This window comes from Balaenoptera ricei, chromosome 5 (genome assembly GCF_028023285.1).
Source record: "Balaenoptera ricei isolate mBalRic1 chromosome 5, mBalRic1.hap2, whole genome shotgun sequence".
Lineage (NCBI taxonomy): Eukaryota > Metazoa > Chordata > Mammalia > Artiodactyla > Balaenopteridae > Balaenoptera > Balaenoptera ricei.
In genome coordinates, this window is record NC_082643.1 from 137,298,332 (window position 1) to 137,323,327 (window position 24,996).

Here is a 24,996-nt window from a genome sequence, read left to right on the forward strand (position 1 = left end):
CAGTCTACAAAAAGAATGTCACACGTATTTGAAAGGAAACCGAGAAACTACTGCTACTAGATAATACACACAGGGCAGCTGCTCTAAGTGTAGCCCTCCTATCAAGAATAACCATAGTCGTTGAATAAAATAAAAATAAAACAAAACAGCAAACAAGCAATGACAGTCACAGACTTTTATGGCATTACAAAGCAATCAAGGCTTCAGAATTTGAGGGGCCACAATCTCAGAGAATAGGCAAAAATCATTGAAGTGAACTGTCGTTTTCTCTTCATTTTCCTTGAAGTATTTGTTTATTCTTAATCCACATGCATTAAGAGAAGAATCCAAAATTAAAGTGGCATCTAAGAAACTGAGTTAAGCAGAGTTTTCAGGAATCTCACAATACTGGGAAAGAATAGTTGGAATTTGGGCTATTAAAGCAGCCAGGACTTTTGGGGCCAAGATCCTAGGAAAACAAGGAAATAATGGAGAAGAGAGAGAATGTACTGAGCTGCATTTTCATTTGAGATTTGTAGATGCTGAAGTTTCATGGGATGAGAAGCTGTGATTAGCAAAATGGAGGCAAAGAGGCTAAAAATCTAGGCAGAGCTTCTAGCAAACTTATATTGCTAGGGAAACAAAAATGAAAGTTTGGGCTTCCTGAAGAAGACACCCTGCTTTCAGTTGAGACCCAAGGAAAATTCTCACGCAATACTAGTGGGAATGTAAATTCTTCCAATGACCTTGCAGAACAAGAATGGGTATTTTTGTTTTGGTACAGGGAGATTCTGCTTTACAAAGTCACTCGGGGATCCAGGCTGCCAGTGGCCCTAACATCTGCAAAATGCCGCTTCCAGGAACTCCCTGGCGGTCCAGTGGTTAGGACTCCATGCTTCCATTGCAGGGGGCACGGGTTCAACCCCTGGTTTGGGGAACTAAGATCCCACATGCTGCACGGCACGGTAAAAAAAATAAAATAAATTGCTTTAAAAAAAAATGTGGCTTCCAAGTGGAATTCACCTCTTACTCCACTGAAGATTGGGTAATAGAGATTATAGAGGGAAAACAGAAGGCTTGTATGGGCTAGGCCTTATAAGTGGTCAATATCACTTCCAACCACATTCCATTGGCAGGAACTCAATTATATGGCCACCTTTCACTGCAAGGGGAATTTAGCTCTGAACCCTAGAAGCAGCTAAATTTATTTGATGAATAGCCAGCCAGTCTCTGCCATGGCCCGTTTCTCATCATTTACACACATATAAAATAGCATTCCTTGAACAATGCTAGACATAAAAAATGACTAATAGATATATCACATCTTAATTTTATTTTACTGTATACAAGTAAAATTTCTCTGTGAACACCATTCTCTTAGAGTGGGTAGTTGCCGTATACTAAAAAAAAAAAAAAAAGTTCAAAACGTTATCCTCAAGCTTTTTGCTGATTTAACAGGAAAATTTAATAGATACTCCTTCAGTTCTCACTTTATGAACACCGATGATAAATTTGTTACAAAAAGAAGGAAATTCTACAAGTTGAAAAACAAATGATATAAGTAGCTATTAAAGATTGTAAACTGCTGTGTAGGACGGATATTCACAGCCAGTAATGGAAGTCTTAAAATAGAAGTTCTCATGGCATTCTGGGCATTAACCCTTTTCAAAAGCTAAACAAATGCTTTGTGATTAATACCTAATTTGAATATGCCATGCTAAACAATCCTAAGCAGTTGCTTTCGAGAGAAACTGTCATTTTCAGTCAATTTATTTTATTATGCTTTTGAAATTTACCCACTAGTGTTGAAGGATAAACTTAACCCTGAGGATGCAGTCCTAATCACCGTGTCTTTCACTAAGATTTTCTGGGGAGATTAGAATGTGCCTTCTGCACAGGTATTAACTTATCAAGCTTTATTTTAGCAATCAAGGAATTGCAAATAAGCACAAGGAGAGGTCACAATTAAGCAGAAAATGTATTGATTCCTGTGTCCTCCATTTATCATGGAATTTACATTATAAATTTCATCACAGTACATAGAAACCTTTTCTTCTGTAATTATTCACCTTGTCTTTGGTCGGGTTTAAACAAGAATTGGGAATTATTCATCCATTTTATCAGTCCTTAATTCAATCTTAAACATTTTAAAATACCTTGCTCTCTAATTTATATAGTTTGTTCAATTAATGTTGAGAGATCAGCCAAAGAAGGAGGTAAAGCTCTCAGCTAACATTTGTTAACTTGGCTAATGTCTGGTAAGCACTCTCTCCTTGTGCATTACATATATTGTATTTGTTTTATGTCTCAAATTTATCACACCTCCTATGTAAGATGGGTATTATAAGGACTAACATTTAAGTGCTTTGTCCTGTGTGACTTAATTAGCACCTTTCCTTCTGACTGGACCTTGCCTTTCTAGTAATTAAATATTTGAAGTATCATTTCTGGGAATTCCTATCCCATTTTATAGAAATAGGCATTTTAAAAGAAAAGCAGGGGTGCCTTCAAGATGGTGGAGAAGTAAGACGTGGAGATCAACTTCCTCCCCACAAATACATCAAAACTACATCTACATGTGGAACAACTCCTACCGAACACCTACTGAACACTGGCAGAAGACCTCAGACCTCCCAAAAGGCAAGAAACCCCCCACGTACCTGGGTAGGGCAAAAGAAAAAAGGAAAAACAGAGACAAAAGAATAGGGATGGGTCCTGCACCAGTGGGAGGGAGCTGTGAAGGAGGAAAGGTTTCCACACACTAGGAAGCCCCTTCGTGGGCGGAGACTGCGGGTGGCAGAGGGGGGAAGCTTCGGAGCCACGGAGGAGAGCGCAGCCACAGGGGTGCAGACGGTAAAGCGCAGAGGTTCCCGCACGGAGGATCGGTGCCGACCAGCACTCACCAGCCCGAGAGGCTTGTCTGCTCCCCCGCCGGGGCGGGCGGGGGCTGGGAGCTGAGGCTCGGGCTTCAGAGGTCAGATCAGGGAGAGGACTAGGGTTGGCTGTGTGAACACTGCCTGAAGGGGGCTAGTGCGCCACAGCTAGCTGGGAGGGAGTCCAGGAAAAACTCTGGACCTGCCTAAGAGGCAAGAGACCATTGTTTCAGGGTGCGCGAGGAGAGGGGATTCAGAGTACCGCTTAAAGGAGCTCCAGAGGCGGGCGCGAGCCGCGGTTATCAGCGCGGACCCCAGAGACGGGTATGAGACGCTAAGGCCGCTGCTGCCACCACCAAGAAGCCTGTGTGCGAGCACAGGTCACTATCCACACCTCCCATCCCGGGAGCCCGTGCAGCCCGCCACTGCCAGGGTCCCATGATGCAGGGACAACTTCCCTGGGAGAACGCACGGCACGCCTCAGGCTGTTGCAACGTCACGCTGGCCTCCGCCACCGCAGGCTCGCCCCGCATCGGTAGCCCTCCCTCCCCCCCGGCCTGAGTGAGCCAGAGCCCCCGAAGCAGCTGCTACTTCAACCCTGTCCTGTCTGAGCGGGAACACATGCCCTCAGGCGACCTACACACAGAGGCGGGGCCAAATCCAAAGCTGAACCCCAGGAGCTGTGCGAACAAAGAAGAGAAAGGGAAATCTCTCCCAGCAGCCTCAGGAGCAGAGGATTAAATCTCCACAGTCAACCTGATGTACCCTGCATCTGTGGAATACCTGAATAGACAATGAATCATCCCAAATTGAGGTGGTGGACTTTGGGAGCAACTGTAGACTTGGGGTTTGCTTTCTGCATCTAATTTGTTTCTGGTTTTATGTTTATCTTAGTTTACTATTTAGAGCTTATTATCATTGGTAGATTTGTTTATTGATTTGGTTGCTCTCTTTTTTTATTTTATGTGTATATATATATATATATTTTTTTTTTTCCTATTTCTCTTTTTGTGAATGTGTATGTGTATGCTTCTTTTTGTGATTTTGTCTGTATAGCTTTGCTTTTGCCATTTGTCCTAGGGTTCTGACTGTCCATTTTTTGTTTTTGTTTTTTTTTAGTATAGTTTTTTAGCACTTTTATCATTGGTTGATTTGTTTTTTGCTTTGGTTGCACTCTTCTTTCTTTCTCTTTTTGTATTACTTTTTAATTCTTTTATTTTTAATAATTACTTTCTATTTTAATAACTTTATTTTATTTATTTATTTACTTATATATTTATTTATTTTACTTTCTTTCTTTCTTTTTCTCCATTTTCTTCTGAGCTGTGTGGCTGACAGGGTCTTGGTGCTCTGGCCGGGTCTCAGGCCAGAGTCTCTTGAGGTGGGAGAGCCAACTTCAGGACATTGGTCTACCAGAGACCTCCCAGCCCCACATAATATCAAATGGCGAAAGCTCACCCAGAGGTCTCCATCTCAATGCTAAGACCCAGCTCCACTCAACGACCAGCAAGCTGCAGTTCTGGACACCCTATGCCAAACAACTAGCAAGACAGGAACACAAACGCAACCATTAGCAGAGAGGCTGCCTAAAATCATAATAAGTTCACAAACACCCCAAAACACACCACCGGATGTGGTCCTGCCCACCAGAAAGACAAGATCCAGCCTCATCCACCAGAACACAGGCACCAGTCCCCTCCACCAGGAAGCCGACACAACCCACTGAACCAAACTTACTCACTGGGAGCAGACACCAAAAACAACGAGAACTACGAATCTGCAGCCTGTGAAACGGAGACCCCAAACACAGTAAGGTAAGCAAAATGAGAAGACAGAGAAATACACAGCAGTTGAAGGAGCAAGGTAAAAACCCACCAGACCAAACAAATGAAGAGGAAATAGGCAGTCTACGTGAAGAAGAATTCAGAGTAATGATAGTAAACATGATCCAAAATCTTGGAAATAGAATGGAGAAAATACAAGAAACGTTTAACAAGGACCTCGAACTAAAGAGCAAACAATGATTAACAACACAATAAATGAAATTAAACATTCTCTAGAAGGAATTAATAGCAGAACAACTGAGGCAGAAGAACAGATAAGTGACCTGGTAGATAAAATAGTGGAAATAACTATGGCAGAGGAGAAAAAATAAAAAAGAATGAAAAGAATTTAGGACAATCTCAGAGACCTCTGGGACAACATAAAACACACAAACATTCGAATTATAGGGGTTCCAGAAGAAGAAGAGAAGAAAAAGGGACTGAGAAAATATCTGACGAGATTATAGTTGAAAACTTTCCCAATATGGGTAAGGAAATAGTCAAGCAAGTCCAGGAAGCTCACAGAGTCCCATACAGGATAAATGCAAGGAGAAACACGCCAAGACACATATTAATCCAACTATCAGAAATGAAATACAAAGAAAAAATATTAAAAGCAGCAAGGGAAAAGCAACAATTAACATAAAAAGGAATCCCCATAAGGTTAACAGATGATCTTTCAGCAGAAACTCTGCAAGCCAGAAGGGAGTGGCAGGACATATGTAAAGTGAAGAAAGGGAAAAACCTATAACCAAGACTACTCTACCCAGCAAGGATCTCATTCAGATTTGATGGAGAAATTAGAACCTTTTCAGACAAGCAAAAGCTAAGAGAATTCAACACCACCAAACCAACTCTACAACAAATGCTAAAGGAACTTCTCTAGGCAGGAAACATGAGAGAAGGAAAAGACTTACAATAACAAACCCAAAACAATTAAGAAAATGGTAATCAGAACATACATATCGATAACTACCTTAAATGTAAATAGATTAAATGCTCCAAACAAAAGACATAGACTGGCTGAATGGATACAAACACAAGACCCATACATGCGCTATCTACAAGAGACCCACTTCAGACTTAGGGACACATGCAGACTGAAAGTGAGGGGAAGAAAAAAGATACTCCATGCAAATGGAAGTCACAAGAAAGCTGGAGTAGCAATTCTAATATCAGATAAAATAGACTTTAAAATAAAGACTATTACAAGAGACAAAGAAGGACACTACATAATGATCAAGGGATCAATCCAAGAAGAAGATAAAACAATTGTAAATATTTATGCACCCAACATAGGAGCACCTCAATACATAAGGCAAACGCTAACAGCCATAAAAGGGGAAATCGACAGTAACACAATAATAGTGGGGGACTGTAACACCTCACTTTCACAAATGGACAGATCATCCAAAATGAAAATAAATAAGGAAACACAAGCTTTAAATGATACATTAAACAAGATGGACTTAATTGATATTTATAGGACATTTCCTCCAAAAACAGCAGATTACACTTTCTTCTCAAGTGCTCATGGAACATCCTCCAGGATAGATCATATCTTGGGTCACAAATCAACCCTTGGTAAATTTAAGAAAACTGAAGTCATATCAAGTATGTTTTCTGACCACAATGCTATGAGACTAGATATCAATTACAGGAAAAAAAATCTGTAAAATATGCAAACACATGGAGGCTAAACAAAAACTACTAATAATAAATAACCAAGATATCACTGAAGAAATCAAAGAAGAAATCAAAAAATACCTAGAAACAAATGACAATGAAAACACGATGACCCAAAATCTATGGGATGCAGCAAAAGCAGTTCTAAGAGGGAAGTTTATAGCAATAACAATCCTACCTCAAGAAATAGGAAACATCTCAAATAAACAACCGAACCTTATACCTAAAGCAATTAGAGAAAGAAGAACAAAAAAACCCAAAGGTAGCAGAAGGAAAGAAATCATAAAGATCAGATCAGAAATAAATGAAAAAGAAATGAAGGAAACGATAGCAAAGATCAATACAACTAAAAGCTGGTTCTTTGAGAAGATAAACAAAATTGATAAAGCATTAGCCAGACTCATCAAGAAAAAAAGGAAATAGAGTCAAATCAACAGAATTAGAAATTAAAAAGGAGAAGTAACAAGTGACACTGCAGAAATACAAAGGTTCATGAGAGATTACTACAAGCAACTATATGCCAATAAAATGCACAGCCTGGAAGAAATGAACAAATTCTTAGAAAAGCACAACCTTCAGAGACTGAACCAGGAAAAAACAGAAAATATAAACAGACCAATCACAGGCACTGAAATTGAGACTGTGATTAAAAATCTTCAAACAAACAAAAGCCCAGGACCAGATGGCTTCACAAGCGAATTCTATCAAACATTTAGAGAAGGGCTAACAGCTATCCTTCTCAAACTCTTCCAAAATATAGCAGAGGAAGGAACACTGCCAAACTCATTCTACGAAGTCACCATCACCCTGATACCAAAACTGTACCACGATGCCACAAAAAAAAAACTACAGGTCTATATCACTGATGAACATAGATGCAAAAATCCTCAACAAAATACTAGCAAACAGAATCCAACAGCACATTAAAAGGATCATACATCATGATCAAGTGGGGTTTATCCCAGGAATGCAAGGATTCTTCAATATACGCAAATCAATCAATGTGATAAACCGTATTAACTAATCGAAGGAGGAAAACATATAATCATCTCGATAGATGCTGAAAAAGCTTTCAACAAAATTCAACACCCATTTATGATAAAAACCCTCCAGATAAATGGATAAAGAAGATGTGGCACATATATACAATGGAATATTACTCAGCCATAAAAAGAAACGAAATTGAGTTATTTGTAGTGAGGTGGATGGAGTTAGAGTCTGTCATACAGAGTGAAGTAAGTCAGAAAGAGAAAAACAAATACAGTATGCTAACACATATATATGGAATCTAAGGGGAAAAAAAAAGGTCATGAAGAACCTAGTGGTAAGACGGGAATAAAGACACAGACCTACTAGAGAATGGACTTGAGGATATGGGGAGGGGGAAGGGTAAGCTGTGACAAAGTGAGAGAGTGGCATGGACATATATACACTACAAAACGTAAAATGGATAGCTAGTGGGAAGTAGCCGCATAGCACAGGGAGATCAGCTCGGTGCTTTGTGACCACCTAGGGGGGTGGGATAGGGAGGGTGGGAGGGAGGGAAATGCAAGAGGGAAGAGATATGGGAACATATGTATATGTATAACTGATTCACTTTGTTATAAAGCAGAAACTAACACACCATTGTAAAGCAATTATACTCCAATAAAGATGTTAAAAAAAAAAAAAAGAAAAACGGAGCTCGAGGAATCAGGCTCCCTGACTGCAAACTATACTACAAAGCTACAGTAATTAAGATAGTATGGTACTGGCACAAAAACAGAAATATAGAGCAATGGTACAGGATAGAAAGCCCAGAGATAAACCCACACACATATGGTCATGTTATCTTTGATAAAGGAGGCAAAAACATACAATGGAGAAAGACAGCCTCTTCAATAAGTGGTGCTGGGAAAACTGGACAGCTACATGTAAAAGAATGAAATTAGAACATGCCCTAACACCATACACAAAAATAAAGTCAAAATGGATTAAAGACCTAAATGTAAGGCCAGACACTATAAAACTCTTAGAGGAAAACATAGGCAGAACACTCCATGACATAAATCACAGCAAGATCCTTTTTGACCCAGTGTCTAGAGAAATGGAAATAAAAACACAAATAAACAAATGGGACCTAATGGAACTTAAAAGTTTTTGCACAGCAAAGGAAACCATACACAAGATGAAAAGACAACCCTCAGAATGGGAGAAAATATTTGCAAACGAAACAACTGACAAAGGATTAATCTCCAAAATATACAAGCAGCTCATGCAGCTCAATATCAAAAAAACAAACAACCCAATCTAAAAATGGGCAGAAGATCTAAATAGACATTTCTCCAGAGAAGATATACAGATTGCCAACAAACACATGAAAGGATGCTCAACATCACTAATCATTAGAGAAATGCAAATCAAAACTACAATGAGGTATCACGTCACACTGGTCAGAATGGCCATCATCAAAAAATCTACAAACAGTAAATGCTGGAGAGGGTGTGGAGAAAAGAGAACCCTCTTGCACTGTTGGTGGGAATGTAAATTGATACAGCCACTATGGAGAACAGTATGGATGTTCCTTAAAAAACTAAAAATAGAACTACCATACGACCCAGCAATCCCACTACTGGGCATATACCCTGAGAAAACCATCATTCCAAAAGAGTCATGTACCACAACGTTCATTGCAGCTCTATTTACAATAGCCAGGGCATGGAAGCAACCTAGGTGTCCATCGACAGATAAATGGATAAAGAAGATGTGGCACATATATACAATGGACTATTACTCAGCCATAAAAAGAAACAAAATTGAGTTATTTGTAGTGAGGTGGATGGAGTTAGAGTCTGTCATACAGAGTGAAGTAAGTCAGAAAGAGAAAAACAAATACTGTATGATAACACATATATATGGAATCTAAAAAAAAAAAAGGTTCTGAAGAACCTAGGGGCAGGACAGGAATAAAGATCCAGACATACAGAATGGACTTGAGGACACGGGGAGGGGGAAGGGTAAGCTGGGACGAAGTGAGAGAGTAGCATGGACATATATACACTACCAAATGTAAAATAGATAGCTAGTGGGAAGCAGCCGCATAGCACGGGGAGATCAGCTCTGTGCTTTGTGACCACCTAGAGGGGTGGGATAGGGAGGGTGGGAGGGAGACGCAAGAGGGAGGAGATAGGGGGAGGTATGTATATGTATAGCTGATTCACTTTGTTATATAGCAGAAACTAACACACCATTGTAAAGCAATTATACTGCAAAAAGATTGTTAAACATAAATAAATAAAATAAAATAAAAAGAATAAAAGAAAAGCAGATTGTGGGACAACCACTGATAAATGTTGAGATGCATATCTGGTAAAAGAGAGACACAAATATATCAAAATCCAAGGCACAGAGTCTTTATAACATGTTTTATTGAATACCCTTGTAAAGTAACTTGCAATCTGTACTGATTCAAAGACTTATTGTTGTATGACACTTATTAAATCATAACTTTATAAAATTTGAGTAACGTATGAGGGAAACACTTCCACGCATTAAAACATGTGTTTAATTATAAAAATGAGAGACCACACATTATCAGAGCCAGAGAGAGCATAGTGTATCCACTGTTATAAAAATTGAGTGCAGTGTGTCTGACGTTGTATACGCTTTGACTCTTCCTTTACCATAAACAGACCAGCACAACATAAACCCAAACCAAATAGTAAAGTAGTCCTGATAATAGCAAGGTAATAGTTCTGACGTGGGCAAGCGTGTTTGTGAGTACTTGAGGACACAAAAACGTATCGGAGCATTAAGGTAGCAAGTGGGAGTTTCTTTTCCTCTTTCTGTACTTTCATTTTACTCACAGACATACACAGAAAAACATTTACATAATAAAAAAAAAATCTTTTTCCCTACCACAAAACAATTATGATATACCTTTAAATAAAGCAATCTTGTATGTTGCTTTGTTTCGTTATCCTTGGAATTTGAGTATTTATAATTATTACAAAAAATTTGGCAGTCAACACAACTGATTCACGTTTACAAAAATACATGTGGCATCTGGCTCTATCTGGAGGGAATCTATACCCTAGTTCAATCTCAGTTCACTACAACAAATCCATAAATCCCCAAGCAGCTAATCATGAAAATATTAATGAAGTAAGCACATGCTTTATTTATTTATAAGTCTTGGCTTACTAGGCCCTTATTACATTGCCAGAGAAGAGGAATATTAAAATAAATGATATCTGTGTTCGGCACTGAAAATAAAGCAAAAAAGCCACAGTGTCAGTTATAATAGATTCCAGTCAAATGTCGTTTTGTCACCTTAAACTGAAACGGCTTTTTCAACAATTCTAGAATAATTTCAGCTAGCTATAATTGACCAAGTGGAATAATTACAAACCCTATATATATAAAGTATTGTAAGATAACACTTTATATTATATACATATAGCAATATACTTAATATGTTTTAGATTTCTCAGAATCATATATTAGGGATTTACACAGTGAATCATAAATTTGTAATTCACTAAACTACATGCTTTATAAAAATCATCAATATATTATAACATGGTAGTGCTTTAGAAAAAAATAATTTACTTCTTTTTTATCTTGTTTGTTAAGGTGAAATGTTTGGCTAAAGCAAAAAATAATTGTTTGCTGGAAGCAGAATCCTTCACAGATTCATAAAGGAATAGGTGAATGTTCAGGCTGGCCTCACCTCCAGGAGGCGCCATTCTCACTGGACAGCTATGCAGTTTACAGCCACATGTGGTGCCTTTGGGTGGAGTCATTTCCAGAATCCCCTGTTTAAGCAAATAATATGTCATCTCTAATTTCTAGCTTACTATATTCCTTATCTTTTGCAAAAACCATTCATGGCATTTCAAATGGTTTTGCCCTCTCTCTTATCTGCTGAGTGGCTGACTTTTTGTGAAGCTTCTTTTTCCTCAATTAGTCTTGCATTGGCTGCAGAGATCACTTAGAGCCATTTTTCCATTAGAGACACTTCAAGCCCCTATCCCTCCCGACACTCGTGCCTTTGAATAGACCTAACACATCTAATTTGTGTATTTATCCAGCTGTTTAGACTTTGCTAATTCATACGTATGGTAGCAGTCAGAATTTAACAGAAAGTGCATTTAGAATTGTGTTCAAAACAAAGGATGCCCTGAAACAGGAGTTGCAAGTTGAATCTGCCATGAAGTTACGGCGCCTCACAAATGACCCACCACAGAGTTACACTCTCATTAAGAATGACCAGTTCATTAACCTTCGTATAATTCAAAGTCACTCACTCATTACTGCAAGCAAGCAAAGTCATCACAAGGATAGCATACTCCTTCTCAGTACAAGGAAATTGTCACCTTTATATTCATCAGAATTTCTGTCTTTGGATCTCCATGCTAAAACTTCTGCCTTGCCTTTATGCTATGTAACATAAAACATTATCAATAATTCAAAATAGAGAAGATACCAACAATATCAAAAATATAACCAATTTTCTAATAATTTACTTTCCTATCTTTATGAAAAGTCATTTACAAAAATGTCATTGCAGGGCTTCCTTGATGGCGCAGTGGTTGAGAATCTGCCTGCCAATGCAGGGGATATGGGTTCGAGCCCTGGTCTGGGAAGATCCCACGTGCCGCAGAGCAGCTGGGCCCGTGAGCCACAATTACTGAGCCGCTGCGACAGTGAGAGGCCCGTGCACCGCGATGAGGAGTGGCCCCCGCTTGCCGCAACTGGAGAAAGCCCTCGCACAGAAACGAAGACCCAACACAGCCATAAATAAATAAATAAATAAATAAATAAATAAATAATTTTTTAAAAATGTCATTGCAACATTTATAATTTCATAAATACATTCTGCATTTAATTGACTAAAATTCCAGGTTTGGGGACCCTTGAAAACATTTCATCTTTGTAGTTCTCTAAAAAGAAATGGGTAACTTTTCTAAAAGCTTTCCCTATTGATACCTCCTATATAACTGATGCCTTCAAAATGTCCATTCCCAGCTTAAACTTTTCTCCTGGGTTTGCAATCTCTATTACCTATCGGCACATCCATTTAGCTCTCGTTCTAAAATTGAGCTCACCACCCTCCCCCCAAACCTGCTCTACTGTCAAGCTCCCTGTCTTAGTAAATAGCCCTGCCATTTATCCCAGTTACTCAGGTTAGAAATCTAGGTGTTGGGACTTCCCTGGTGGTCCAGTGGTTAAGACTTCGCCTTCCAATGCAGGGGGTGCGGGTTCGATCCCTGGTCAGGGAGCTAATGTCCCACATGCCTCGTGGCCAAAAAACCAAAATATAAAACAGAAGCAATATTGTAACAAATTCAATAAAGACTTGAAAAGAATGGTCCACATCAAAAAAAAAATCTTTGGGGAAAAAAAAAAGAAAAGAAAAAGAAATCTGGGTGTTAGCCTGGGCATTGTCTTCTCTGTCATCTTTCACATCTACTCGGCCATAACCTGTACGTTCTACCTCCTGCATGTTTCCGTCATCTGTCTACTTCTCTGTCCCCCAGGTGAAAGCCTCCTACTTCATCCACCAACTTCTCTTGCTTGGGCACTTGGAACAGCCCTAGAACTTATCTCTCTGTTCCATTACAATCTAGCCTCCATTCTGCAGGCCAGTCTTACTAAAACACAAAGCTGACGATTCACTACTCTGCTAAGAATCCCTTGATGATGTCCCGTTTCCACTAGGATAAGACCCACATTTCTTAAATTCCCTCCATGAATTCTTCCCAACACGATTTCTACCCTCCAGTACTGGAATGCTCACCATCCCTTCACAGCTCGTGTATTAAGCAGCTTTCAGCTTCTCTAAAAAATTATCATTTCTTATCATACATTTAGACTTTCTGCAGTATCTGCCTGAAATTCACCCCACAAGCCACTGGATAACACGTGTCCATCACTCGTGTATCAGTTTAAACATTACATAAGTCAGGAGACCTATGCTGACCTGTTAGATTGAATCGTGTCCCTGACTGGCTTCCCAAAGTCCTTGTATTTCCCCTATATTAACACTCTTTCCCACATCCTCTCTGGTCTCTCCTGCTTTATCTCTTGGGAGCTTTTAAATTCGTGTAGGTGTGGCTCTATCTGCCTTGTTCATGCCAGCCTCTATCACACGTCTATGATTTTAAAGCAGAAATTTCTCGCTTGAGATTCAGACTTTAGACATATTAGAAACTGAGATATTTTTTCAAAGCCAACTTAGATTTGGGAAGGGGGGTATTCAGCAGCTTGGACCCTGAGCCAGACAGCTGGTTTAGAATTTAGATCTGCCCCTTACTAGCGGTGTGACCTTGGGCAAGTTACTGAAACACCTCTGTGCCTCAGTTTGCTGGTCTGTAATATGAAGATAATCATACTTACCTCATAGTTTTATTGTGAAGGTTAAATGATAAAATACTTATATAGTGCTTGCAATAGTGCCTGGAACGTTAAAAACCTACACTAAATATTATTATTCCTAATATTTTAAGCAGGAAAATGTAGAGTCAGATTGTGTTCAAAGTCTTGCTTTGATACACTATAATCTTGTCACCTTGGTCAACCGACTCAAGTTTGCAAAGTGTCAGGTTCCTCTTCTCCATAAAACAAGGGGGACAGAACGTGCATAGTAAAAACAAACCAACTAATGTTAATGTTAGACTATATTAGATAGTCGAATTGGGAGAGAGAAAACTTCTTGCTTAGGTTGAAGTCTTGTTTGCTTAAAGCTGTAGCAGTAGTAAATCTGACATGAACTTCAGTTAAAAATCTAACCTCAGTTAAAAATCTTTATCACTTATTGTAATTAAAAACAGATGAACCTACAATGCACATTAGGTACAAATGCCCAGGAGTACCAAGTTTAAGAAATTAAAATGAACAGTAACTTGAATGAAAAGTATCTTCCTGTGAAGATCTATCTGGGGGAAAAAATGCAATTTCTTTTTTTCTATGGAGTAAAGGTAAAATATTTACTCTCTTGCTATTTTTAGATTGCCTCTCAGGAGAATTGGAAGTTATGGCTCTGGACATGATTTTATAGATTCTTTCCTTATGTATGGTCTTTTAAACATAGATTATGTTATCTTAACTCTGTTAACTGAGAGATTACATTTTTAACTATTTCTACTATTTCTCCTTTGGTCATGAAATTTTAACATCACGTTTCTCTGGGTCCTTCATTCCATTGTGTAGCATTTACTGTGATAGAGCTTCTCATCTAATACTCATTCCCTGGATATTTCATCATGCTGAACCAAATGAAGTTTTAACTAACACCAAATCATTATTATTAGCAATCTCATCATGCCATTATCTTTAAGTCATTTTCTTTTATTCCATGCTGAATGGAACCATTACTCTAAGTGTGACATCCTAATATAAATATGTATTAACCAAACTGATCACAATGTATACAAAATAGACAGTTTAGAAGCTAACAACATCAGCCACGCTGCTTTTGCATAGGGTTTTAAATATGCTACTGAATGATGCTAATGTAAGAAATAGATTCTAATACATCATGAGACAAGTAGCCAAAATGTTCTAAGCTGGATCAGAGGCAAAGCGCCACAAATCAAGCAGACCTTTCACTTAGGAGCAGGAACATAGCTTTTTCTTTCACAGTAGTTTCTCAAAGCAAAAAGAATCCCTCTCCAGTGATTTACAATGGACAATTTTCTGTCTTTCTGGCTGTTTCACAACTTTTGAGCGTCCTCGCTATTTTGGAGAATTTCCACTTTGCTGGTTTGAGCTTCTCCAAGGCAGAACCTACAAAACTAGATTCCCTCATCTTTGGTGCTCAGCCTCGACTAATGAGATCAGAGATCATGAACGCAAGTGCTCACTTCAGAACTGAGCCCCACGTAGAAGGAAAATGTGCACAGGATCCATTTTGCTGCAAGGGTGGTGGCAGAGGCAGCTAGCTCTCTGAGTAGCTAGCAGTGCTTGCAGGATTGCATTCTGGCTCTGAAATCATTCCAGTAGGGGTGGCAGTAAATTGGAGTTTGGTAGGGGGTTGTGAAGCGTGGGAGTGGCAGCAGTTTAGTCAGCAAGCCAGTTCTGTGGCATGGTTTTGGGCAATGTTGCTGGAAGCTGAGTCTTGAGCCTGGTTATTTAGTCACCTTAGCATTCTATGAGCTACCCATTTAAAAAATAACAAAAAATGCCTATTCTGCTTCATCAGTGAGAGTCAATTTCTGTTACTTTTAACAAGGATCTCTATGAATATCATAACATAGAGTTGTATATTACATAGCTACAGTAATCAAGACAGTTTGGTACTGGCACAAAAACAGAAATTTAGATCAATGGAACAGGATAGAAAGCCCAGAGATAAACCCATGCACATATGGTCACCTTATCTTTGATAAAGGAGGCAAGCATATAATACAGTGGAGAAAAGACAGCCTCTTCAATAAGTGGTGCTGGGAAAATTGGACAGATATATGTAAAAGTATGAAATTAGAACACTCCCTGACACCACACACAAAATAAACTCAAAATGGATTAAAGACCTAAGTGTAAGGCCAGACACTATCAAACTCTTAGAGGAAAACATAGGCAGAACACTCTATGACATAAATCACAGCAAGATCCTTTTTGACCCAGCGTCTAGAGAAATGGAAATAAAAACACAAATAAACAAATGGGACCTAATGAAACTTAAAAGCTTTTGCACAGCAAAGGAAACCATAAACAAGACCAAAAGACAACCCTCAGAATGGGAGAAAATATTTGCAAATGAAGCAACTGACAAAGGATTAATCTCCAAGATTTACAAGCAGCTCAATAACAAAAAACAAACAACCCAATCCAAAAATGGGCAGAAGACCTAAATAGACATTTCTCCAAAGAAGATATACAGATTGCCAACAGACACATGAAAGAATGCTCAACATCATTAATCATTAGAGAAATGCAAATCAAAACTACAATGAGATATCATCTCACACCGGTCAGAATGGCCATCATCAAAAATCTACAAACAATAAATGCTGGAGAGGGTGTGGAGAAAAGGGAACCCTCTTGCACTGTTGGTGGGAATGTAAATTGATACAGCCACTATGGAGAACAGTATGGAGGTTCCTTTAAAAACTAAAAATAGAACTACCATACGACCCAGCAATCCCACTACTGGGCATATACCCTGAGAAAACCATCATTCAAAAAGAGTCATGTACCAAAATGTTCATTGCAGCTCTATTTACAATAGCCAGGACATGGAAGCAACCTAAGTGTCCATCATCAGATGAATGGATAAAGAAGATGTGGCACATATATACAATGGAATATTACTCAGCCATAAAAAGAAATGAAATGGAGGTATTTGTAGTGAGGTGGATGGAGTTAGAGTCTGTCATACAGAGTGAAGTAAGTCAGAAAGAGAAAAACAAATACAGTATGCTAACACATATATATGGAATCTAAGGGAAAATAAAGGTCATGAAGAACCTAGTGGCAAGATGGGAATAAAGACACAGACCTACTAGAGAATGGACTTGAGGATATGGGGAGGGGGAGGGGTAAGATGTGACAGGGTGAGAGAGTGGCATAGACATATATACACTACCAAGTGTAAAATAGCTAGCTAGTGGGAAGCAGCCGCATAGCACAGGGAGATCAGCTCAGTGCTTTGTGGCCACCTAGAGGGGTGGGATAGGGAGGGTGGGAGGGAGGGAGATGCAAGAGGGAAGAGATATGAGAACATATGTATATGTATAACTGATTCACTTTGTTATAAAGCAGAAACTAACACACCATTGTAAAGCAATTATACTCCAATAAAGATGTTTAAAAAAAAAAAAAAAGAACTCCGAACGGCTCAAGTCTAGCTGGAATTGCAGCCACACTGGGAGAAAAAGAATGGAGCAATTAAAATTTTAAATTATCATTTTCAAGTGCTAATCATTGCCGGCACTGTGTTAAAGCCTGTCACCCATCATCTCATTTAATCTTCACAATAGCTTAATGAGGACAATATTATCCCCATGATGCAAAGCAGAAACTGAGACAGAGATTAACTTGCCCAAGGTCTCAGGACTACTGATTGCCAGAGCCCTGTGACACTGTAGATCTAGGTCACCAGCATTCTTGCTTATGGACCACTCAAATTGTTTCATATTGCTGGTAAGTTTAAAGCAATGAGGTAATGAATCCCTTCACCATTTGACTGCCAGCCATATGACTCTTTTTCTTCCAGCTGGCTAATACATGTGGAAGTACTGGCTGATTCTCTGCCCTTTCTTGGCACTTTTCCCATGGTTATCTTCAGGTCTGAGGTTCTTTGAGTGTAAGCCCTGTATCTGCACTTTAACATATTTAACATCAACTTTCAACCTTGCCTGGATGAATAGGTTCATCTTCCCTTAGATGTCAACATAAAGTCAGAGTAATCCTGGGTCTTTTCTTGTCAGTTCCTAGGAGCACTTACAAATTTTAAACATTTTTATCTGGGTCTGTTTTAGAAGGAATCAACCAACTAGAAACAGAAAACCTTCTCAAAATCCACGTTGAAAAAATACTGAAAAATTCTATGGAAATTGACAAGGCAGACCCCAAACTGGGGTATAATTAACACTAGTAACCATCTGTTATCCCTAGGAATATATAACTATAGAAGTAGCAGTCCTTCAACAGAGTTTAAAAAAATAGACTTAAAAAATACATATAACATTTTTAAAGTTAAATTATTTATAGAATATCAATAGTTCCAAAAAAATCTCTGCAAAGGAATCTAAACTATGTGTTTGTTTTTCCTACTCCCAAAAAGGTCCACGGTATCTTCGCAAGGGATTACTGAAAAGGGCACTTAAAGTCCAAATAAAACATTAAATAAATAAAAGGGAACATGTGTGTGGAAAATATTTGATTGAATAGACATATAACCTGTACCCATGTCTAAGGATGTATCTTGCAGGTTGCTTAGCTGACCTCAATCCTTTACAGACAGAGCCCCATCATGATGTCATACAGAGCATTCTCCTGAATTATGAAAGTTGGCTGTCCAAGCAGAAAACTCTCTTTTGGTGCTAAAATCTCCCTGCTGGAGACTTCTCTTTCCAGTTTACCTTCCATCTCCCGCTATGACCTCAGAACCTATCAATTTGCAGCCGTCCCATTTCATTGGCCACTTTTACTGTTTCTTATAAGGCTGAATTGATTTTGTTACTTTTTTTAAACTTTAAAAAAAAATCTCTATATTGTATTGATATCTGTGTTTAGCAACGTTTCCCTATCTGTTTAAATGCTGATGGCTCTAATTCCTTTTTTGTCTCTGTGTATTTTCATCAATTCCTGGGAAGAGGGAAGGTGGAAGTCTGCTCTTAGTATCAACTCTAAGCTCCAAAAGAGTAGGGGCTTTTGTCATTTTTGTTCATCGCCTTATTCCCAGTGACTAGAAGATCACCTATTACACTCACTATCCCTACGTAAACCGGTTCTTCCTACTTAGCCAAGGGTAGTTAAGCTGTCATTTGCCTTCACAGATTTTGGAAACACATGAACTAGCATGAGCTCTAATTTCCTAATTTGTAAAAAGATAACAAAAGTAATCCTGCTGTTTCATATGATAGTTTAAAGGAGCAATCTCTAAATGTGTATGTGATAATGCTTTGTAAACTATAAACGTTCTTATCATTAGTTCTTTATTCATATAGCTCTTGGGTAAAATACTTCTCATTAGTTCTTATTTCTTCTGCCTTGGTGTATGAATTCACTTTGATTTCTTTCTGTCAACAGTTTTTCTTCTTACCCTACATAACTATAAGCTTTTTTTTGAAATGGTATTTGTGGAAATTAAAGGTGATAGATTTTTTTTTTTAAAGAACAAGGTTTTTATTTGCTAATAAAAATTTGTCCATTGGAACACCTATTTCTTAGTAATCAAAACCCACTACTCTAGTCATTGCTGTACAAAGGACTGTCTTCAAGAATAGGTCCCTGAGGTTTTATATAGTATTGATCTCAGTTAATTCAAGCTTTGAATTTATGCAGTTTAGGAAAATTATATTCAAATTTGAACTAAGTAATATTTTATTAATATGTAGGAAATGTATTTCCTTCTCATTCAATTTCTAATTAACTAGAACCTTTCATTTAAATAAAGATAAACCATGTTTGGTTCTTGGTACTTAAATCCCTGCAAAAATAATTCCTATACCAGCTTTTCAGATATACAAGTCTGTACCTGATATTATTCTTTTACTTAACTATGTCAAGAAAAGACAAGATTGTACCATTTACTCATTTTCACATTAATTTAATTTTAGTACTCAAAGATGATTCCTTTGTAGTACAAAAGGGAAAATTAGAACTAAATTGGAATCGTTCTCATCCTTTTCCATTTCCAAAATGAAAAACATCCTTGAAATCATTTATGTTCTGAAAGAGCACCAATTTTTCATACCAGAAAAACTTTAGATAATAAGTTAGGGGCTGTTTGAGCTAAATTTTGTCCTCCCTAAAATTCATATATTGAAGTCCTAACCCCCATACTTCAGAATGCAACCATATTTGGAGACAGGGCCTTTAAAGAACTCACAGAGAACAGACTTGTGATTGCCAAGGGGGCAGGGGTGTGGGGCAGGGGTGTAGGGCAGGGAAGGAATGGGAGTTTGGGATTAGCAGAGGCAAACCATTATATATAGGATGGCTAAAACAACAAGGTCCTACTGTATAGCAGAGGGAACTATATTCAACATGCTGTGACAAACCATAATGGAAAAGAATATGAAAAAGAACATATATATATATAAATATATATATGTGAAACTGAGTCACTTTGCTGTACACAAGAAATTAACATGACATTGTAAATCAACTATACTTCAATAAAATTTTTTTTTAATATTCTTATTGATTGGAGTATAATTGCTTTACAATGGTGTGTTAGTTTCTGCTTTATAACAAAGTGAATCAGTTACACATATACATATGTTCCCATATCTCTTCCCTCTTGCATCTCCCTCCCTCCCACCCTCCCTATCCCACCCCTCTAGGTGGTCACAAAGCACAGAGCTGATCTCCCTGTGCGATGCGGCTGCTTCCCACTAGCTAGCTATTTTACGTTTGGTAGTGTATATAGGTCCATGCCTCTCTCTCACTTTGTCACATCTTACCCTTCCCCCTCCCCATATCCTCAAGTCCATTCTCTAGTAGGTCTGTGTCTTTACTCCCATCTTGCCACTAGGTTCTTCATGAGCTTTTTTTTTTTCCCCCTTAGATTCCATATATATGTGTTAGCATACTGTATTTGTTTTTCTCTTTCTGACTTACTTCACTCTGTATGACAGACTCTAACTCCATCCACCTCACTACAAATAACTCAATGTCGTTTCTTTTTATGGCTGAGTAACATTCCATTGTATATATGTGCCACGTCTTCTTTATCCATTCATCTGATGATGGACATTTAGGTTGCTTCCATGTCCTGGCTATTGTAAATAGAGCTGCAATGAACATTTTGGTACATGACTCTTTTTGAATTATGGTTTTCTCAGGGTATATGCCCAGTAGTGGGATTGCTGGGTCGTATGGCAGTTCTATTTTTAGTTTTTTAAGGAACCTCCATACTGTTCTCCATAGTGGCTGTATCAATTTACATTCCCACCAACAATGGAAGAGGGTTCCCTTTTTTCCACACCCTCTCCAGCATTTACTGTTTGTAGATTTTTTTGATGATGGCCATTCTGACCGGTGTGAGATGATATCTCATTGTAGTTCTGATTTGCATTTCTCTAATGATTAATGATGTTGAGCATTCTTTCATGTGTTTGTTGGCAATCTGTATTTCTTCTTTGGAGAAATGTCTATTTAAGTCTTCTGCCCATTTTTGGATTGGGTTGTTTGTTTTTTGTTATTGAGCTGCTTGTAAATCTTGGAGATTAATCCTTTGTCAGTTGCTTCATTTGCAAATATTTTCTCCCATTCTGAGGGTTGTCTTTTGGTCTTGTTTATGGTTTCCTTTGCTGTGCAAAAGCTTTTAAGTTTCATTAGGTCCCATTTGTTTATTTTTGTTTTTATCTCCATTTCTCTAGGAGGTGGGTCAAAAAGGATCTTGCTGTGATTTATGTCATAGAGTGTTCTGCCTATGTTTTCCTCTAAGAGTTTGATAGTGTCTGGCCTTACACTTAGGTCTTTAATCCATTCTGAGTTTATTTTTGTGTATTGTGTTGGGGAGTGTTCTAATTTCATACTTAAAAAAAATTTTGTTTTAAAGTAATTAAATTAAAATGAACTCATCATGGTGGGCCCTAATCCAATATGACCTGTGTTGTTATAAGTAGAGGAAATGTGGACACAAACACGTCCCATTCACAGAACAGATGCAGCCCGTCCCCCAGCTGCTGTGAATATTAGCTGCTGACAGGTCACAGATCCCTCCTCCTATGGAGAATTGCCCATGGCCAAATGGGAGCCATCTTGCCCAGAAGGTTAAGCCTCCATGATGGAGGTGGCAACCAGTAGCCAATAATTGACCTACCTAGGGTACCTCAAAGTGGGACCAACTCCATGGTGCCATTCATGCTCCAGATCCTCCATGGGACCAGTCTGAAGCTTGCCTCCAGCAGAAACCATACCATTGGCCTTTTTCTGTATCATATCTTGGTTTATCTCCATAACGCCTTTCCTGAGAGCACTCGCAATAATTCACTTGTACAGTAATAATTCAGGCTCTGCTCCTAGGAAAACTGAGCTCAGGCTGTTGGTACCAGAAGGAGTCAGAGGAAGCAAACTGGTGATAGGAATCTCAAGTTGGATTACGCATCAATCAACTGGCAGTGGGAACCCATCACTAGTGGTAGGTAGAGAACTGAAAGTCTCTAGCATACCGCCGCACTGAGATTTGCTGGTGCCCCATTCACAATCTTTATTCCTTTGCACTGGGTGAATTGAAACAGCATGTAACGGGAAGTGGACGTACTAGCTGGTGCAATGATATGGAGGAAGTAATAACTGTAAGTACTGTGGAGTTAGGTGGCTATGGCAAAGTGCTCTGTCATATTGGAAAGAGAAAATGAGAGACTCAGATTGAATAATAACTTCTCAAGCAAAGTATGAGTCCGGGAGCCTTCTTGGCAACACTTAAAATGCCAACAATTCAACTGTAGCTGAAGGGCAGTAGAGCTGAAGTTCAGGTATAGGTCTTAATTGTAAGAGAGGCAGAAGTTTAAAGAAAGTTGCATTCTTGGCTTAGCCAAGTATTTCATAACAAAGTCACAGCCCTGCTAGGCAAGAAGTGGGAACCCTGAGACTTGGGATGGACATATCTGGGATAGTACTTGAACTCTCAGATTCCCCTGAACCCTGTGTGATAACGGAAGGAGCCCACATTCCTTCATTTGAAGATAGGGGCAACCCTTACTTAAAGACCATGCAGAGTTCCTTAATATGGCAGGTACTCCATAGATACCCCATAAGACAATGCTTATTCTCCTTAGGATCTGCCCCCACCTCCATTCTCGGCCCCCTGGATCCACAATTTGGGTCAAATTGCATCAAAATCTGATTGTCAGTGTTCTAGGCCTACTAAGAGAGGACAGAGATTATATATCGAAGGAGCTGCAGAGTCCTGCTAACATGTACTAGCAGGAAATGTAGCTAGTAACACGTACTCCCAGAAAATGCCTGGGAGTTGAGGCTGTTGGATTAAGAGAGGTAGAATATTATACTAGATAGGGGAGAGTTTGTCAGTATAAGAGACACCCTCCCATGAAACAAGATTTAACATCCTTGAGGAGATGGGCCAAATACACTTCTGGGTATGGCTTCTGGAAACTTACAAAACATAATGGCTCAAATTACGTATGGCTTAAATTAAATAAGGTAGAGATGCCAGGCCTGCCAAGTCAGACTATGGAGGAAGAGATAAAAAACTCAGAGCAGTGGGTATCTAGAATGGTTCTACTACTTAACTATAAACAATAATTGACTGCACTTCTTGGAAGAACCTGGAACACACTCCTATACCATGGCAGTAAGAAAAGCAGACTGCAAAGTGGGAAGCTTACCAATGGCTGCTCTCGGCAGGATGGCACTGAGGGTAAGAGATGCTGTTAAAGAACAAGGCTCCGAGTAGCAGTGAGATGTTAGTATCCCCAAACAGCCGTGGACATAATTATTGTAATAAGCAACAAGGTAGGAACACAATTAAAAAAGATCAATCTGCAGGGATCTACTGTCATGGACAGTAGAACATAATTTTCCTAGGGGCATGTTAGATGGGCCGCCAACAAGGATATTTCTTAACATATACAATAAAAAGAAATCAAGTATAGATGAAAAGCCTGAGGTCAGCAATCCAAATGGAAAATCATGATCCTTCCCCCAGTTTCCAAACCTGAGCCAGTCCCCAAACTCAGAGCCCATTAACTGAAGGAGTGACCAAGTCCCCATCAAGAAGCACTATGAAACACCATGCTAATTACATACTGTGGTAATTTCCGCAGTCCTTTTCCTCCAAGGGCCCTATAGCCATGTACTTAGGTAATATACATTGAGAAGAGGAACGTTCAGATCTTTCTAGGGCTGCTGAATACAGTCTGATCTGATGTTAGCATCTGGGAAGCCAAAGTGCCCTCCTGGCTCCGATGTTAAAGTGAGGGTATACTGAGTCAGGCAACAAGTGGAGTGCTGGCTTAGGCTTGGGTCCATCTCATCACAGGTCCACTGGATGTGCAGACCCAACCAGTAGTAATTTCCCAGGTTCTCAAATATATGACTGAAATGGAGAGACTTACAGTTGTAGAACCCCCTTAAGAGCTGTTATAGTTGGAGAGGCAAGGTGGAAATTCTGTGTATTCGTTTTCTATGCTACATTAAAAGAGATTATCCCAGAGACTTAAAAAAACACAAGTCTGTACGTCAGAGATCCAGGTGGGCTCAACTGGGTTCTTTGCTGAGAGTCTCACGAGGCTGAACTGTTCTCTTATCAGAAGGCCCTGGAGAAGTATCCACTTTCATGTTCATTACAGTTTGGGGACGAATTCATTTTCCATCAGCCGTAGGACTGAGGGTCTAGTTTTCTTGGCTGTCATCAGCTCCCAGAGGCTGCCATCTTGACCTTGCCCTTCACCCCTTCTATCTCAGCAATGGAGAGCCTCCCTCAGGCTGAGTGATTCTTACAGGAATCTCTCTCACTTCTTTTGCCACAAGTTGGCAAAAACACTCATTTTAAAGGGCTCAGTGACTTGATTAGGCCCACCCAGATAATCTCTTTTGCCATGTGATATATAGCCCAATCATGGATGTAAATGCCTGGGGCCAAAGGTCTTGCAGGCTGTATCAGTTTCCTATTGCTGTGCCAACAAACACAAACTTAGGGGCTTGAACAATACAAATTTATTATCTTATGGTTTCTGGAGGTCAACATCTCAAATGGGTCTCACTGGGCTTAACTCAAGGTGGTGGGGGGGCTGCATTAGTTCCGGAGGCTCTAAGGGAGAATCTGTTTTTATTGCCTTTTTTTTTTTTTTACCTTTTTGTTTTATATTGGAGCATAGTTGATTAACAATGTTGTGATAGTTCAGGTGTACAGCAAAGTGATTCAGTTATACATGTATCTATTCTTTTTCAAATTATTTTCCCATTTAGGTTGTTAATTATATTGAGCACAGTTCCCCGTGCTATATAATAGG